Genomic DNA, 17,731 nt, shown 5'->3' with positions numbered 1-17,731 from the left:
CCGGATCACAAATAAATGATTTATATTATAGCTTAGTAAAAAATTCTAATTTGGTAAATAACGGACACCCTTCGATACATAATAATATTATAAATAATACTTATAATAATTAGATATAAAACAAAATAAAAAGCAGAATAACAACAATTAATGAATATTAATTATTTATACATAATTAATTTTCTCACTTAGAGATTTATATTGAATTTGATTCATAATAATAGTAAATAAAATAGAAAAAAATACAAATAAGATTTAAATAAGACCTACTTGTTATATCAACCTACAATACAAATATCTAATAATTTTTAATTCTTGGTTTACCTTATATAACATTGCACATGTAGACAGACATAATATAAGATAATCGTGCGGACGGATCAAGAAATAAATAACAAATATTCTCAATTCAAGTATAATTTTATGCATAATATTCGGAATGAACAGATAAATTATCAATCCTTACATAATTTACAGTTAAATAGAAGCAACATGTTGTGCAATATTTTAAGCTCGGTAAAAATATAACAATTACTTAATTAAAAGTACGTAATAATATCTAATATAAAGTATACGGTGTGATGAGACGCGTTTCGTTCCCAATCATATTCCCTTTTCATATATTTACTCGCGGTACCGATCCTACGGATGGTATTAACCCTCACGCCGCCCCAATCTACCTACCGGGAGACGCTCGTGTTATATAAAATGTCCGATACTCGTATTTTCCAAGAGTAATACCTAAATTTCAGAGTCTCACCCTAGATCGCGCGGAGAAAGAAATACGCTTCTCTAGGTGCGAATCAGCCTAGATTTTTGTCACCAAATCGCGACAGGGTATCTACACCTTCCTACATTCGTATAATACTGACGTAGCCAAAAATAGAAGAGCCAATACCTGGTACTTCTATGTATTTTGCAGCTTGATTTGGAGATACTCAGACCGAGAGCTGAATTGATTTAACTGTGCTGAGGAATTGCTTATAAGCACTCTAGTATGAGTATTCAACTCGGAGAAACTCAAGCACCACGGCGTCCACCTAGCGGTGACCGTTAAACTACTATCCCTTCTTTCGTGGGTATCTCCACTCCTAGCGTACTATCTCTCTCTTCCTCTGCCTAACGCGCTCGTCACTTTATTGTTTTTTTACGTGTTCGTCACAATAATAATAAAAGTACATAAGTATCATTTAAATTTATCATCATTATAATTCGCATTATTTTTGTTAACATTAATAGCACTTCGACGATTCATCAATTTTTCTTGCTCCCCCCGCTGAAAGTATGGTCTTTCGAGCCACAGTTCACTCCAGAAAGAGTGACTTTTAAGGGCGGCTTGAGGTACGAGGCGTTCCCACTAGAGTGCACTGTTTAGTATGTGCAACGCGTGCGATTCTATTTAACTCTACATAAAATTACCTTACTATAAAATAAACAACGCTCCATGGCTGCATCTTCCTTTGTAAACATTAAAACAGTAAAAAAAATTAAGGAAAAAATTGGATTAAAAGGTTTTAATCAAATTTTCAAGATTGAAACAACTTTTAAATTCTTTTTAACTTCCCGCTAAGAAAATCGATGATTTTTAAGAATTTTAAGAAGTTATTGCTTTCACCCCGATTTGCGAAAATCGAAATTTCATCATATGTCGACGTTTTGAGGTCTTAAGAAGCTATTCTGACTATTTTTAGAATGATGTCCGAGTGGCTGTATGCATACGCGCGCGCGCGCCCCCGCGTGTGTGTGTGTGTGTGTGTGTGTGTGTGTGTGTGTGTGTGTGTGTGCGTGTGCGTGTGTGACCGTCCTATGACTTTTTCACTAATGAACCGATTTGGAATGTTGAGGCGGCAATCGAAAGAGCTTGTTGGCCATCAACTTTTCAGAAAATTACAGATCAGTTGATCAACTAGACTCGAAAATATTGGCAAATGACGAAAAAAAAATTTTTTTATCAGTTTTTTATTGATTTCTCAGAAATGACTTATACGATCGACTTCAAAATCCAATCAACTTTAGAACTTACCAAAACGTGTCGATTGCCGCCTCAACCATCAAAATTTGGTCATTTGTCTAAGAAATATCGCGGGAAAAAGAAACGATAAAAAACAGTTTTTTTGCGAATATCTTTGGAACATCTGATGTAAACTATTCCAAAATCTGATCAGCTTCAGAATTTATTGAAACGCATCAATTGCTACCTCAACCATCAAAATTGGGTCCTTTTTCTACGAATTATCGTGGAAAAAAGAAATGGTAAAAAACGGTTTTTTGCAAATATCTCCAAATAACTAAACCAAACGATTTCCAAATCTGATCAACTTTAAACTTTATTAAAGCGGGTCGATTGCGACTTTAAACATAAAAATCAAATCATTTGTCAATGAAGTATCATGGGAAAAAAAAATGGTTAAAAAACGTTTTTTTCCAAAACAACGGTATACAAAAGTATTTTCGAGCTCGGAGAACTCGAAAATGTGTTCCTGACAATATTTTAGAGCTTAAGGAGCTCGAAATGAGCATGAGGTTTTGCGGCTGGTCCGCAGGGTCAACCGATAGACCGATTTTTGCTTTATTTTCATCTCGGGAATTAATAGTAATATAAATAAAGCCTGAGTACTTAACCTCTCAAGCAGCTCATCAAACCAACATTAAAAATGAGAGAATCCTTATCTGAAGGCTCAATAAACAAAGAAGAACTGATAAAAAATTTCAACACAGAGGCTAAAATAATTGTTTGAAGTGAAGCTACTCCAAAAAAATCTGGTGATCGTTATCTTTTGGTTTATAATACTTGTAAAAAGTAGCAAGAGGATAATAAAAGTTAATTGTCCTTCTCAGAAGAAAACAATGTAATTGTTTATTTCGAAAAACTTAAATCAAAACTTAAACCACCGACTCAATGGAGTATATGGAGTATGCTCCTATTTAAAGCCGTAAGATGGACGGTCGCGTCTGAAGGTTCACCTAAAGTTTACAAGTCCAATGATATTCATGCTTGTAAACTTTACTACTTGAAATTGGTTAGTTGTCAGTTTTCTGGCATCTCGCCTATAAGTGTCTGGGAAGTGTCTTTCAGAACACTTTCGATGCACTTTCGCATACTTTCGGATACTTTCGGAACACTTTCGAGCACATTCGAGCAGAAAGATACCTGTCAAAAACTTGTCAAAAACACAAATTTCAAATGATAAAAAATTCCAAATAATAATAATATAATTTTTTTTTTAAAACTCAGAGTGTTAACGACGATGTTAATATGAGTAATTTTTTAAATTTGAAAAGTTTAGTTAAGTCAAATGCAGCAGTTTCAAAGTTATGATTTTTTTAATTTTTTAAAAATTTTTGTTTTCAACTTTTTCATTACTTTTTTTGGAGGAAACAATTTTGAAAAAAAAAATGAGCACAGAATAGTTTTTCGTAGGAAAAATTCTCAGCTTTCCAACGAAAATATCCATTTTTTATTTTAAGTAACAGAAGAGCCTTTAAAATTCGTTAAAAATAGGTAAAACGATTTTTATGACTGTGCGGCGCTTGATACATCTAATTTGATATTTTTTTCTGAAAGCTGAGACCTTTTCCCACAAAATATATAATTTTCACGATGTGCATATTTTTTGTTTGAACAAAATCAATAATTATTTAAATACAAGTTGTTAATTTTATAGTTTTATCAAGCTGTAATGGTTCATTGTGTGGCAAGAGATGAAACAAAACGATATCAGACGAGAGTGAAGTAGACTGCCCAAGCCGTAGGCAAAAGCTGACAATAACTGCAATCTGAAGTCGTGTTTCATCTCGTGTTACACACTATTTTTTTCATGATTACCTGCATTGAAAATTAGTTTCAGTGGCAGCAGCCAATGAAAATTAAGTTAATTAAAGATCAATGATGTGATTAACCATAAGTGTACGCGTACCTTTTGATTTGCAATTTATAATTAAATAGAAACCATAAATACTATTTATTATTTAGACAAATTTTTATAAAACGATGACAAAGTTAGAACTGTCATTAAGGCAGATAACATCAATAGCCTGAAATCATTTTTGAATAAAACGCAAGAATCAAAGTTCAAATTACTAATTCCAAAACTTGAAGCTTCAATGCTGGTATCATGAAAAATAGTTTTATAATTTTTGTTGTCAGAGCTTTACTGCAGACACATATCAGAAAACATATCCTCACACCGCAAGATTTATGCATCCAGGCTATTCAAAATTTTACCGGCGTTGTTTTCACTTTTATAACCAACTCTTATCAAAAGAAACGATTGAAAACGGTTTGAAAAAAAATTTTTCATACTTTTTAATGCTTTTGAATACTGTGAATACTTTTTAATCACCCTTTTTATGGGCACTTAACATTACAAATCGTTTCGAATCGTTTCTTTTAATCAAGGAATAATGAGTTTTTATAGAAAATAAATGTTTTAGACGTATGATACTTAGAGTCAAATTCGGTGAAAGAAACACAAGCAGTACATCTTTTCTCACCTATTGTTGATAGACTAGGATATATTTGTGTTAAAAATGTATCAAGATCCTCAAAAAGTTAAGAATTAACGTTTTTTAATCATAGAGAGTTTATATTCCATTTAATTTTGTTCAAACAAAAAATATGCACATCGTGAAAATTATATATTTTGTGGGAAAAGGTCTCAGCTTTCAGAAAAAAATATCAAATTAGATGTATCAAGCGCCGCACAGTCATAAAAATCGTTTTACCTATTTTAAACGAATTTTAAAGGCTCTTCTGTTACTTAAAATAAAAAATTGATATTTTCGTTGGAAAGCTGAGAATTTTTCCTACGAAAAACTATTCTGTGCTCATTTTTTTTTTCAAAATTGTTTCCTCCAAAAAAAGTAATGAAAAAGTTGAAAACAAAAATTTTTAAAGAATTCAAAAAATCATAACTTTGAAACTGCTGCATATTAAAGGCTCAAATTTTCAGAGAATTTTTTTTTCAATAGATGGAAAGACTCCACAAAATTTTAATCAAATCGATGAGGGTCACCTCGTAAAAATAACTTTATTTGGTGGAATGACCCATATATAGTAAGAAATTTTTGTGTAAAAATGAATTCCAAGATCAGGGAAATGAAAATAATAATAATGATAATAAACTCGGCATTGCCTCGGGTATCATGGCGCGCCATGCAGGAATCTCAACTTTCTGTGGTTGTAGTGAAATTTACTATTTTTGTAGAGAATTCAACGCTCTACAAAAAAAGTCCCTTATCATTTTTTGATGAATCCATCTGTTCAAAAGTTATTGGAGCTCAAAGTCAAGTTAGAGTAAATTTCCAAATCTTTTTACTTTTCCGGCAAAACTATCGGACTTATCATCAGATGTCACAAAAATTTTTAATAGACAATTATATTTCCTACAAATTATCATTGATAATTTATTTTTAAATTTTGCTTTTTTTTCTAGTTATTTCCACTGTGATGACAAGCTCTTAAAATCGATCAGAACGAAATTGTTTTAGGAGCTTGTCACTACAATGGAAATAATTAGAAAAAAAGCAGAATTTAAAAAAAAAAAATTATCAATGATAATTTGTAGAAAATAAAATTGTCTACAAAAATATTCATGACATTTTATGATAAGTCCGATAGTTTTGCCGGAAAAGAAAAAAGATCTCGAAATTTACTATAACTAGACTTCGAGCTTCAACAACTTTTGAACAGATGGATTTATCAAAAAATGATAGGGAACTTTTTTTGTAGAGCGTTGAATTCCCTACAAAAATGTATATTGGGCTTATTCTTGCGATGAGCTATTGCCCAGGTTTAAAATTCCAAACTAAAAAATCGTTTTTTTCCATGTTATTTAAATGGGAAATTAAAAATCACGACGTGCCACCTCTTAATATCATTATTAAGAGCTCAAACTTTACCAGATTTTTTTTTCATCATCTTTAACGATATTTTCACGGTAACTTAAGTAGAAAAAATTAGTTCGTTTTTTTGGCCCACCCTTATATATTATAACAAATGTGAAACTGATGTTTTAAAATATTTGAATAACTAGAAAACAAATGCTTTCTTCTCTTGTTTTATAGATGCGCGACTAGAGTTAGTGAGTCAGTCATATATTGACAGCATAACAGCATACATCTGTATATCAATAAACTATATATCTCTCTTTGCCGTTATTTTACTGCTGTTAATTGTGGTGTTATTATTTCTAATATAAGTGTGTTATTATTGTAGTGCATAAGTGATATTAATTTAAGATACCGGTCACTACAATTTAGTGTCAGAAGTGCGTGTAATATTCGTGTGTGTAGTGTGAATTGACAAATATAAAAAAAAAATATATATATCTGTCAAAATATCGTGACGTGAGGGGAAAGGCAAAAACGTGAAACGATCGTGTTTTTGATACTATTTAAAGATACAAATAATAATAAATTAAAAAAAATAAATAAATAATTTAGTGATGATCAATTAAGCGAGTTCAATGAAAACATTTGTCTCAATTTTTGCTTTAGTGCGTCTGTGAATTTAAATAAATTTAGTGATAAATCAAATCAGTTTTGTGAATATTAAAATACGCGTAACAATATAATTAAACTTGGCGATGAATTAAAAAAGTTCCGTGGATATGTGTTACAGTGTTAAAGTTTGCATAGTAATATGAATAAATTCGGTGATGAATTAAATAAGCTTTGTGGATATGTTTCAAGTTCGTGTAATAATTTAAAAGAATTAAGTAATTATATAATAAAGTTTTCTGAAAATATTATTCTTAATCCGAGTCAAAGTGCGTATTTAAATGTACTCGTGTGATATTCTATATATGTATATAAAAAAAAAAGTTTGTGATTAATAAATTGGTGTTGTGGAAATGTTTTTATTAATTGATGTTAAAGTACGAGCATACGTAATTACGTACGAAATTAGAGAAAGCTAATGGAAACCTCTAAATTTATGGTTTCCTACACGGGCATGCTCGGCAACAGAGTGGCGCCAGGTCATCGGCCTACTTTATTGTCAAAATCTGTTTCCCAGAGATCACACGTGTGCATGGGCCTAGAACTTTCGGGCGAGTCCGAGTCCTCTCGTATGGGAAACTGGTTACCACCACTTTTCATATGTGAGGATCATATAAAAAGATCATGGACTTTAGCTCATCAGTTCTTTTGGGAATCAAACTCTGAACCTTACTGAACTCCGGACACTTGACGGTGTTCGTGGCTAGAGGATTGATATCTCGATTGAGCATTCAGTTAACGGTAGCTGGGCGTACAAACCGGACCTTAATCGTCGTAAGCACTCGAATGATCGGTATATCATGTTCTACTAGTCTCAGAAGAATAATTGACGTAATATTAATTTCACCATTCGGTCAACGGTAGCTGGGCATACAAACCGGACCTTGATCGTTGTAAGTCGTGAACTAATATCGATCGGAAGCACCGGTAGCATTGATTATCTTCATCTTATTTTAATCCATTCAATTTCATTCAGTTTTATTATTTTTATATTGAAATATACCACGAGAAACGTGAAAAATCAAAGAATATTTTACCGTGTTAAATGCGAAGATTTTGAATAATATTTGCCGCGAAAAAGCGAAGAATTTGAATAATATTTTGAAATACTTTTACCGCGAAGATACGCGAAGATTTTATAAATTTATATTTTATATTACCGCGAAGACGCGAAGAATTTGAATACATCGAAATTATTTTACCGCGAGAAGCGCGAAGACCTTCATTTTAATTTAACCTACAGAGATTTAAAAACGTATAAACATTGAAATTTATACAACAAAGTATACTAAATGAATAAATAATTCAATAAATTAGAATCACATTAATTGACCGCAAGAACGCGTTGTGAATAAGTGTCCTGTGTAACTGCTGACAGTCCTGACACCTCACCAAAACCTGGTTAGGGTAAGTTTTTAAACATTGTAACCATTGTTTGGTATTTTTATTTTTATATACTCCGAAATATTTGTAACCCATATGCATGAAACATTTACTTTTATATTTACTATTCTTAATATTGCCATTTGTAACCCTTTTGTATTTTGAGAATATTGAGTCATTTAATAAATAAATACTCGTTAACATAAAACATTTGAAAACATTATTTAACAGACAATTTTACTTTAACAATGAGATACTAGCTTCACGAGACTTTTCGGCTACCCACCTTCCTTTATCCCTTATTTTTCTACCTGTCTAGCCGCTCAGACCGATAGTCCACAGTAGGGGGTACACAATCTTACGTTTACCGCTCGACGTTTGATTGAGAAATTAGATCAGTCACATAATAAATTGGAAATCGTTTTGGGTTTTATCAATATTGTCTTCAACAATACTGTGTGGGCGCGAATTAAATATAAAATAGAATAAACTGAGCATTTGGTCACGTGAGCCCAGGTCATAGGATCGGTCCTTGATCAATGTAAGTACCCTTTTAGTCACTATATTTTATACGAATATCGTACCTACGCCCATCACGATCTGCAATCGTGACAATCTTAATCGACTTACAACTTGAGAGCCAATCTTCAAACTCAGGTCTCTCGTTCTAAAACTAAACTGCGAATAATAATGTCTCGCAAATTACCTTCAGTTCCATTCAGAGCTATTAAATTGCCAGAGTACTATTTTTTTTGTTTAAAACATTACAAGGATGGGCTGGGCTCTTTGGTGCGTGAAGTTCCCATATTACTAGCTCGTAGAGCCGATTAATTGAAGTACCCTCTGTGACGGACGCTGATCGACCGAACCATTATCCCCTTTAACGCTCTCTCACGTACTCCCTACATCCCTCAGTCCCTCACTAACTTAGCTTGGTAATTTTTGCACATGTAGTACTATACGGACCGCATACCCTGTACATAAACATATACAAAGTAAGAGTTACAAGAGATTCCCTGAATACTCATGACTCGAAGGCAATGAGTCCACTGTCCCATGAAAACAATTAGAATACTTGCTTTGCCTCATTTAATTCTGTGGTAAGCAAGTGTATGTAATGTTTATGTTTATATCTATGTGTTTCTGGTAGGCGTATGTTTGTAGTGCGCATGCATAAAAGTTAATATACAAATTTGTCCGTTTATATAAAAAAATAAATCCCCATTCACATCCTTACGATACAACCTTCAGTTCATCAAAATCAAATATTAAACGATTAATTGATTCGAAGAATTAAGTCTTTAACGGGATCATTCAAGATTGTCTTTAACTTTTTTTTTTTATAGTATACGATATCAAATAGCATAACACGTAATGAATTTAACTGGCCATACCATTTATCTCCGATTATTGACTAGATAACCATGATTATTGATAATGATTTCATCTAGCTGCTTTACATTGCACCATTAAAATGCGGCGGGTGCCCTTGTTGGGGCTTACAGAGTCTTTAATAAACTTATAATAGACACAAACTCGTCGTGACCATCGGCATGTATGTATCCGGAAGTTATTTATTATTGTTACGGATGTGAGTGCGATCATTTAATATAGTTATACTGACACTTCATTCTTGAAATTTTTTGCATTATCGATATTTTTTGTTTTTCAAAATTGTAGACGTCGATTACTGAGGATGAGTACGTTTAATTTAGATTGGAAACCCGGGTAGAACAAATTATATATATATATATATATATATATATATATATATATATATATATATACACTAATGCAAAAAATTAGAGGAATAAAAAAATTTTATAAATTTTTTAGTAATTTTTGGAAGGCTGTAACTTAATGAAAAATAATCGTATCGAGATTTTAAAAAAAGCATTTTATAGCTTGAAATCTCTAGTTTTGGTGTATTCTCACCAAAATTTTTTAAAAGGTCTGGTTATTACGCTAACATAAGAAATACCACGAGATAAAAAATTTCTAAATTTTTTTTTTTTCCAAAGAGCCAACGGACAGTGGAAAAATTTTGTCAACTAAACCAATGCATAGATCATTTGGCAAATTTATTCAGCTTCAATTCGACTTTTTTTAACCTCGTAGGACAATTTGTCGCAGAGATGTCAGCCTTCAAACAAAAAATGATCCTTTTGGCTTTCATCATCGATATTTCAGGTACCAATGTTTGCACAGTAAATTTGAGGGCGGCGTTAAGAACTTAAATAAATTCTCTTCAAGACACGTTCATCATTTTTTGGAAAAAACAATTTTTTTTTATTTTCAACATCCTTTCGAAGTAAGTACAAAAAAATGACTTTTTTTGGTTTCTTAGTAAATGAACCGCTACTCTGCAAATATCGATAAAAAAAACATTGTTGCCAGGGACTTTTTTAGCTAAATGTACCCCCAATAACCCTATAAATCTCCGAATTGATCTATCGAGCCGTTTTTTGGGAGTGATCGATCAAAGTTTTGCTAAACAATTCAAGAAACAAGTTTTGTTCCTTTAATTGAGTAATCATAATTAAAATGAAAAAATAATTTTTTTTTTTACTTTTCTTTCATCTTTGTATTGATAACTCAGTAAATGTGAGGGATAGAGAAAAATAGGAAAAATTTCCAGAAAATGTCAAAAAACAGTTTTCGACCTCAAAGACAAGTTTCAATTTTTTTGATTTCTTTTTGACATTTTTTGGAAATTTTTCCTTTTTTTCTCTATCCCTTACATTTACTGAGGTATCAATGCAAAGATGAAAGACAGGTACAAAAAAATTATGTTTTCATTTTAATTATGATTACCCATTTAAAGGAACAAAACTTGTTCCTTTCATTGTTTAGCAAAACTTAGATCGATCACTCCCAAACAACGGCTCGATAGATCAATTCGGAGATTTATAGGGTTATTGGGGGTACATTAAGCTAAAAAAGTCCCTGGCAACAATGTTTTTTTTATCGATATTTGCAGAGTAACGGTTCATTTACTAAGAAACCAAAAAAAGTCATTTTTTTGTACTTACTTCTAAAGGATGTTGAAAATAAAAAAAAATGTTTTTTCCAAAAAATGATGAACGTGTCTTGAAGAGAATTTATTTAAGTTCTTAACGCCGCCCTCAAATTTACTGTGCAAACATTGGTACCTGAAATATCGATGATCAAAGCCAAAAGGATCATTTTTTGTTTGAAGGCTGACATCTCTGCGACAAATTGTCCTACGAGGTTACAAAAATAGGCCAAATTGAGGCTGAACGAATTTGCCAAATGACTTATGCGTTGGTTTTGTTGACATAATTTTTCCACGGTTCGTGGGCTCTTTGGAAAAAAAAAAAAAATTTAGAAATTTTTTGTCTCGCGGTATTTCTCATGTTAGTGTAATACCAAGACCTTTTAAAAAATTCCGATAAGAAAACACCAAAACTAAAGATTTAAAGCTATAAAACGCATTTTTCAAAATCTCGATAGGATTATTTTTTACAAAGCTACAGCCTTCCAAATATTACTAAAAAATTTATAAAATTTTTCTGTATCTTTAATTTTTTGCGTTAGTGTATATTAGGGTGGCGCAAAAAAACCGACTATTTTTTTTTCGAGCCTCTTATGAAAATTTGTTGGTTTACGATGTTAATAGAAGATTCTCCAAAAGTCAGCTCGATAAAAATGTTTCAAGAGGTCACTCACGAATTTTGAAAATATTAAAAATGATCGAAATTCGACTTTTTTATTCCAAATTTTTTTCTTTCTCGTGACAGCAATAGTTTATATTTGTGAAATTATGACTACACTGAAAATATAAGCCTAAAATTTAGAAAATTAAACTTCACTCAAAAATTTTGAATGTTTTCGAGTGCTGTCTTTTTAACGTTTTCGAGAGACCCTTAAATATTAATAATAAAGCTTCTCGATTTTTTCACCATCCATTGGCATCACAGTGAACGAAAATATAACCCGAGAAATAAAAATAATAAGTTATTTACATACTTTTTTTATTTTTTAATTCAATTTGTAGGTTTTTTCGCTTATTCAAAACTTACCAAATTTTATTGTTTAAGACTGTCCTGTGTATTTTTGGTTACGCAAAAGTTATATTTTAGTGAAATGACAATAATTAAGTTATGAAACAATACAAAAACTAATTCAAACTATTAGTTACGAATTATCAGTTAATATTCAAAATTCTTGAACGCCGTTCAAATATTTAAATTTTGGGCTGAAATTTTCAGCATAGTCATGATTTCACAAGTATAAACTATTGCTGCCACGAGAAAGAAAAGATTTAGAAATTAAAATTTCGAATTTCAATAATTTTTGATATTTTCAAAATTCGTGAGCGACATCTTGAAAATTTTTTATCGAGCTAATTATTGGAGATGCTTCTTAAAACGTCGTAAACCAACAAATTTTCATGCGAGATTAAAAAAAAAAATAGTCGGTTTTTTGCGCCGCTCTAGTGTATATGTATTGTAACGAATGTGAAACTTATGTTTCAAAATATTTAAATAGCTAGAAAACACATGCCTTCTTCTCTTATTTTTATAGATGCGCGACTAAGTCAGTCAGTCTTATATTGACATCTTAACAGCAAACATCTGTATATCAATAAACTATATATCTCTTTTCTTCCTTTTACTGCTGTTAATAGTGGTGTTATTATTTCTAATATAAGTGTTTCACTATTGTAGTGTATAAGTGATATTAATTTAAGATACCAGTCAGTGCAATATATATGTTAATGCTGAATATTTCAGTCCAAAATTTAAATATTTAAACGGCGCTCAAGAATTTTGAATATTAACTGATAATATGTGACTAATACTTTAAATTAGTTTTTGTATTGTTTCATAACTTAATTATTGTCATTTCACTAAAATAGAACTTTTGCGCAACTAAAAATATACAGGACAGTCTTATACAATAAAATTTGGTAAGTTTTGAATAAGCGAAAAAACCTACAAATTGAATTAAAAAATAAGAAAGTATGCAAATAACTTATTATTTCTATTTCTCGGGTTATATTTTCGTTCACTGTGATACCAATTGATGGTGAAAAAATCGAAAAGCTTTATTATTAATATTTAAGGGTCGCTCGAAAACGTTAAAAAGACAGCACTCGAAAACATTCAAAATTTTTGAGTGAGGTTTAATTTTCTAAATTTTAGGCTTATATTTTCATTGTAGTTATGATTTCACAAATATAAACTATTGCTGCCACGAGAAAAAAAAAATTTGAAATAAAAATTCAAATTTCGATCATTTTTGATATTTTCAAAATTCGTGAGCGACCTCTTGAAAACTTTTTATCGAGCTGATTTTTGGAGAGGCTTCTTAAAACATCGTAAACCAACAAATTTTCATAAGAGACTCAAAAAAAAAAAACAGTCGGTTTTTTTAGGTCACCCTAATATATATATATATATCAATAAGTATAAATTTTATTTTCAGCCGATTGGGTACAAATAATATATAATGTAGAAGAAAGTTGAATTTAAAAATTATCCGGATAAACTTGGCACGTTAGTACTATATTCATTTATAACTTACTGAAGCTGATACCGATTCGCCAAGCTTATCCGTATGATTTTTAAAGGGTATAGCCAGATAAGCATGCCGAATCAGCCCCCACGGAGTTTTCGAACGGGACTTCGGGCATCACTTAGGTACCAAATAAAAAAAATTCAGTCAAAATTTCAGCTCTTAATCCCAAATAGTTTTAGAGTTATTGAAAAAAAACCTATTTTTCGATTTTTATTTTTTTTTTTCACTAGTAAAATTCGAAATTAATCAATGGCGATTTTTTCCTTAATACTTACAAGTAAAGGCCATGACAAACCACTTTTGTCATGATTCCCGAATTAACAGCCGATTTTTAACAAAAGAAAGAAAACTAAAATCATTTTTTTGATTGCGTTCTTGAAAACTTGAAATCACCAAATTTCGTCAAAAGACGTCTTTTACACTCTCCTGTACTCACGAATTTTTTCAATTTTCTCAGTTTGGTGCAACATTATGAAAAAAATTAAAAACTGATTTTTTTTTGATAATTTAGTCTTTAAACAAATCGATATCATTTTAATAGTCAAAAAATACAAAGGTAACCGGTTTTCCAACATAAAATAGAAATAACACCATGTTAATGATAATAAAATTATGAAATATGTTTAAAAAACACAGTAAAATCAATCTTCATCACTGTCTTCATTAATAACTACATAGTGCCCTGTATTATTGAAAATTCGACTTAAAACTTCTGCTGGCTTAACAATTTTTGATAAATACCTAGCATGTGATAGATAATAAATAATCGCTGCTACATGCGAACAACAACCAACTGTACGCCTGCCATTCGCACAATCACAGCAATATCGAGAAATCCCGTTTATTCCATTTTTGTTACGATGATACTCAATGAAACAACGATATACTTTCGCATTGATATGTCGAGACTTGACTTGAAATTTGAGAATATTTCCAGTAGTTTTGACGTCCTGAAGGCTTAAATTATTGTCTTTATCCATTATTTCAGCCAAGTATGACACTGCTTGTGAAAGCTGATAAGACCCAGTAAACAATATATGCAAATCTTTTTCAGTCATCTCCGGAAAATCATGCAAGTCGTCTGACTTAATATTTTCAAAAGGTACTTTTCGTCGAGCCCAACGTTTTCTTTCAACATCATTCGCTAGAGTATTATCCTGATTTTTATTCAAATTCATAACAGACAGTACTTGATCTGCCACCTCTTTATCAGAATTGAAGCGTTTCCCAAACTCATTATTTAAAAAACAAGCAATCTGGCAGACTAATTGTGCTTTCAGCAGTAACTTATTGTCTACTTTATGATCTAATAAAGTAAACTTTTGTTTAATTACGCCATGAACAGATTCTACTTTCCAACGAATTTTTGTGACAAATCGAAAATCATTTGACTCACTTGTGGTGAGTTGATTCCGTTTTCCCTTCAGGGCTGGCATCAATACTTTGAATCCAAGATTTTCGAAATGTGTAACAACGTCACGAAAACCACGGTCAAGCACCAAAATGTCTCCTTTGTCAAGAAGTTTGATTAAGCCGTTTGGATCTTCCAGAATAGATTTTAAAATTTCTGCATCATTTTTGTTCGCAGTAAATGATCCCAACATATCTATTACATATCCATTTGTTGTACAAATAGTAAATGGTTTAAACAAAGGAACTTTTGTCTGATCGGAGTATGATTTTCGTTGGTATTCGTTGTTTGTACTTTTCTGGTGACGAATGTAAGTACCATCGCAAATTATCATTAGTTGGTCATTTAGTTCAAATAGTTTTTTGGCTATTTCTGAAGAACGATTTAAAATATTTTGGCGTGATAATGCATATTGTAAACGTGCGTTTTGATTTTACGATTTGAAAATCGAGCGCAAAGTCTAACTGATTCTACGGCCATCTATTAGAATAATTTGTATATTAATTAACACTTCCTTAGTCACTTGGGGGCCATGTTAGAGGCCACCTAGATCGAATTCGAACTTAGATGACAGTGGGGTAGTTCCACCCCTCCAAAATTAAGATATAAAAGGGCCAGCAAACACTTGCTCAGAGACTTAGGCCCTGGCCATCAGCTAGAGTGGACTGAGGACGCTTAGCGAGGTCCCACTCTAGCACCAGGACTCATAACAATTTATTTGAGTCGGCCTAACGATATCTAGTCATTTAGTCCGACATTTAAGTTCAAGATTTCAATCGAGATTCAAGTCCAAGCGATCGACTCGAGATTCAAGTGCAGGCAATCAATTTAAGAGACACTCAAGTCGAAGTGCCGACAACGACAGCCTCGTCATTGAATTCGCTCGATTTTCTTTTGTAAACTGTAAATCTCAAATTAGTTTTGTTATATATATATATCTGGTTTACAGAACCAAATTTTATTAAATTATTAGTTAAGTGATTTGTGAGTGCACCCAACATCAAGTCGTATACCACAGTCAGGATCAAGAAGAGGAGGTCTATGATGCAGCGGCGTCCAGTTCCGTCGGTACGTCGAATACAACAAACCAGATAAGATTTACGATAAAATTGTTATTTTATACTCTCTCTCTCTCTTCAACGTAATATTTTACTTTAAACAATTATTTAATTTATTACCCCGTGTCCATTAAATAATTACGGATAAATATATTTATTTTGTTGTCGCTGGACATTTATTAATTATAAAAAAAGGGGAAATTCTGTACATATTTGGGAGTTGGTTAAATAAAATTAGTTGTACATAAAAATTAAATTAAGCCTGAAAGAAATTACTTTTCATCACCAGTGTCTCTAGAATAAGTTAATTTCAGCCGCGTGTCCGGTCAAAGCGAGTCGACCCATCTCTGAGATTTATTTCCCGCGTTCAGAACCAGCAACATCGTAATTATAATTTATATTTATATTTAATAATTTATTATTAATTAATTATTTAATCGGGAAACTTTGTAACTGTGGTTCGTGGCTATTAGACACGAAGTAGCCAAGGTCACCGTTATATTTGGCGCCTAACTCGGTTCTGTCGTTTTGGAAAATTCTAGACCTGGTGATAAAGAAAAATAAAATTTAGAAAATTTTGAAAGAATTAAATTAATCAAATATTTTACTGTTGAAGAGAGAAATACTGGTATTATAAATCATAAATTTGATTGATACTGTGCTAAATTATATATATATATTAGTTGCCCAAAATTATTTAAATTAAATTTATAAAAAAATTACAATAATTTGTTTGAAATATTAACTGGCTAAATAGCGAGTAAAAATACTAAAATTTTAAAATATAAAATATCGAGTGAAAAATAAAATTAAAATTGAAATCGTGGTAGTGAAAAAAATCGATAAATTCCGGTGGTCTCGTGAAGACCAAGACAAGGTCATCGTCTTACGCGTTGGTCGTCAAGTTACTCGTAGTATATGCAATAGGTACGACACGAAGCTTAGAGAAATAAACACAATAAAATCACTTGTTGTTTCTTTGTAAATTTTCTCTGGAAAAGAAACTAAAATAAGCTAAGTAAAATAAAATAAATTAGTAAATAAAATTTATACACTTTCAAGACTAACAGTGACAGTAAAATTTTTGTTATAATAAAATTAATTGAATTAAAATCGTGAAAGAAAATTCATTAGTAAAATCACAAGTTAAATTTTCAATAAAACAAAGACAAATAATTTTAATTACTTTGGTTTGAAATAAACCACTGTTTGAATCATTAAAATAAGTTTAAGTAAAATTCATTAAGTGAATGAGTCATTGCAATATAATTGTTTGATAAAAATAATATTATATCCAAATTTTAAAATAATTTACTCACTAGACTTAAGTCTAAGTAAATCTTTCAATCAAATAAATTAAACTAAATAGCTAAAATCCTTATCGTTTAAAATAGAATTCAGGGCTTAAAGTTTTAAGCGTCGGAAAAATTATCAGTTAATAAATAAAACAAAATAGTAGCTTAAAATTTTAGCCATTGTCTAAAAATTTTCTTTATAATAATTTTAAACAAATTAAAATTTAATAGATTTGGGGTTTATTACTTAAACTATTATAATTAATTTGGATAAAGAAAATTTAATTTACAAAGACTGTCATTGTTAGGGATTACTGAGTCATAACTGTCGTCACCTTGTAATTAAAATAAATTCTTAATCCGGTAACAAATATTAAATTTTAATTTTAATAAGTGACAAAAGAAATATTTAACTTATTTGGATTTACTACCGGTAATTAAATTTTATCTTTAAGTATTATTGGGGCTCGTAAGCTGCTTGTCTTACCTGCCAATATAAATCAAAATTAAGTCCCAATAATCATATTATGAGTAACACT

The sequence above is a fragment of the Microplitis demolitor genome, chromosome 1 (genome assembly GCF_026212275.2).
Source record: "Microplitis demolitor isolate Queensland-Clemson2020A chromosome 1, iyMicDemo2.1a, whole genome shotgun sequence".
NCBI classification, from domain to species: domain Eukaryota; kingdom Metazoa; phylum Arthropoda; class Insecta; order Hymenoptera; family Braconidae; genus Microplitis; species Microplitis demolitor.
This window is presented reverse-complemented; position numbering follows the sequence as displayed.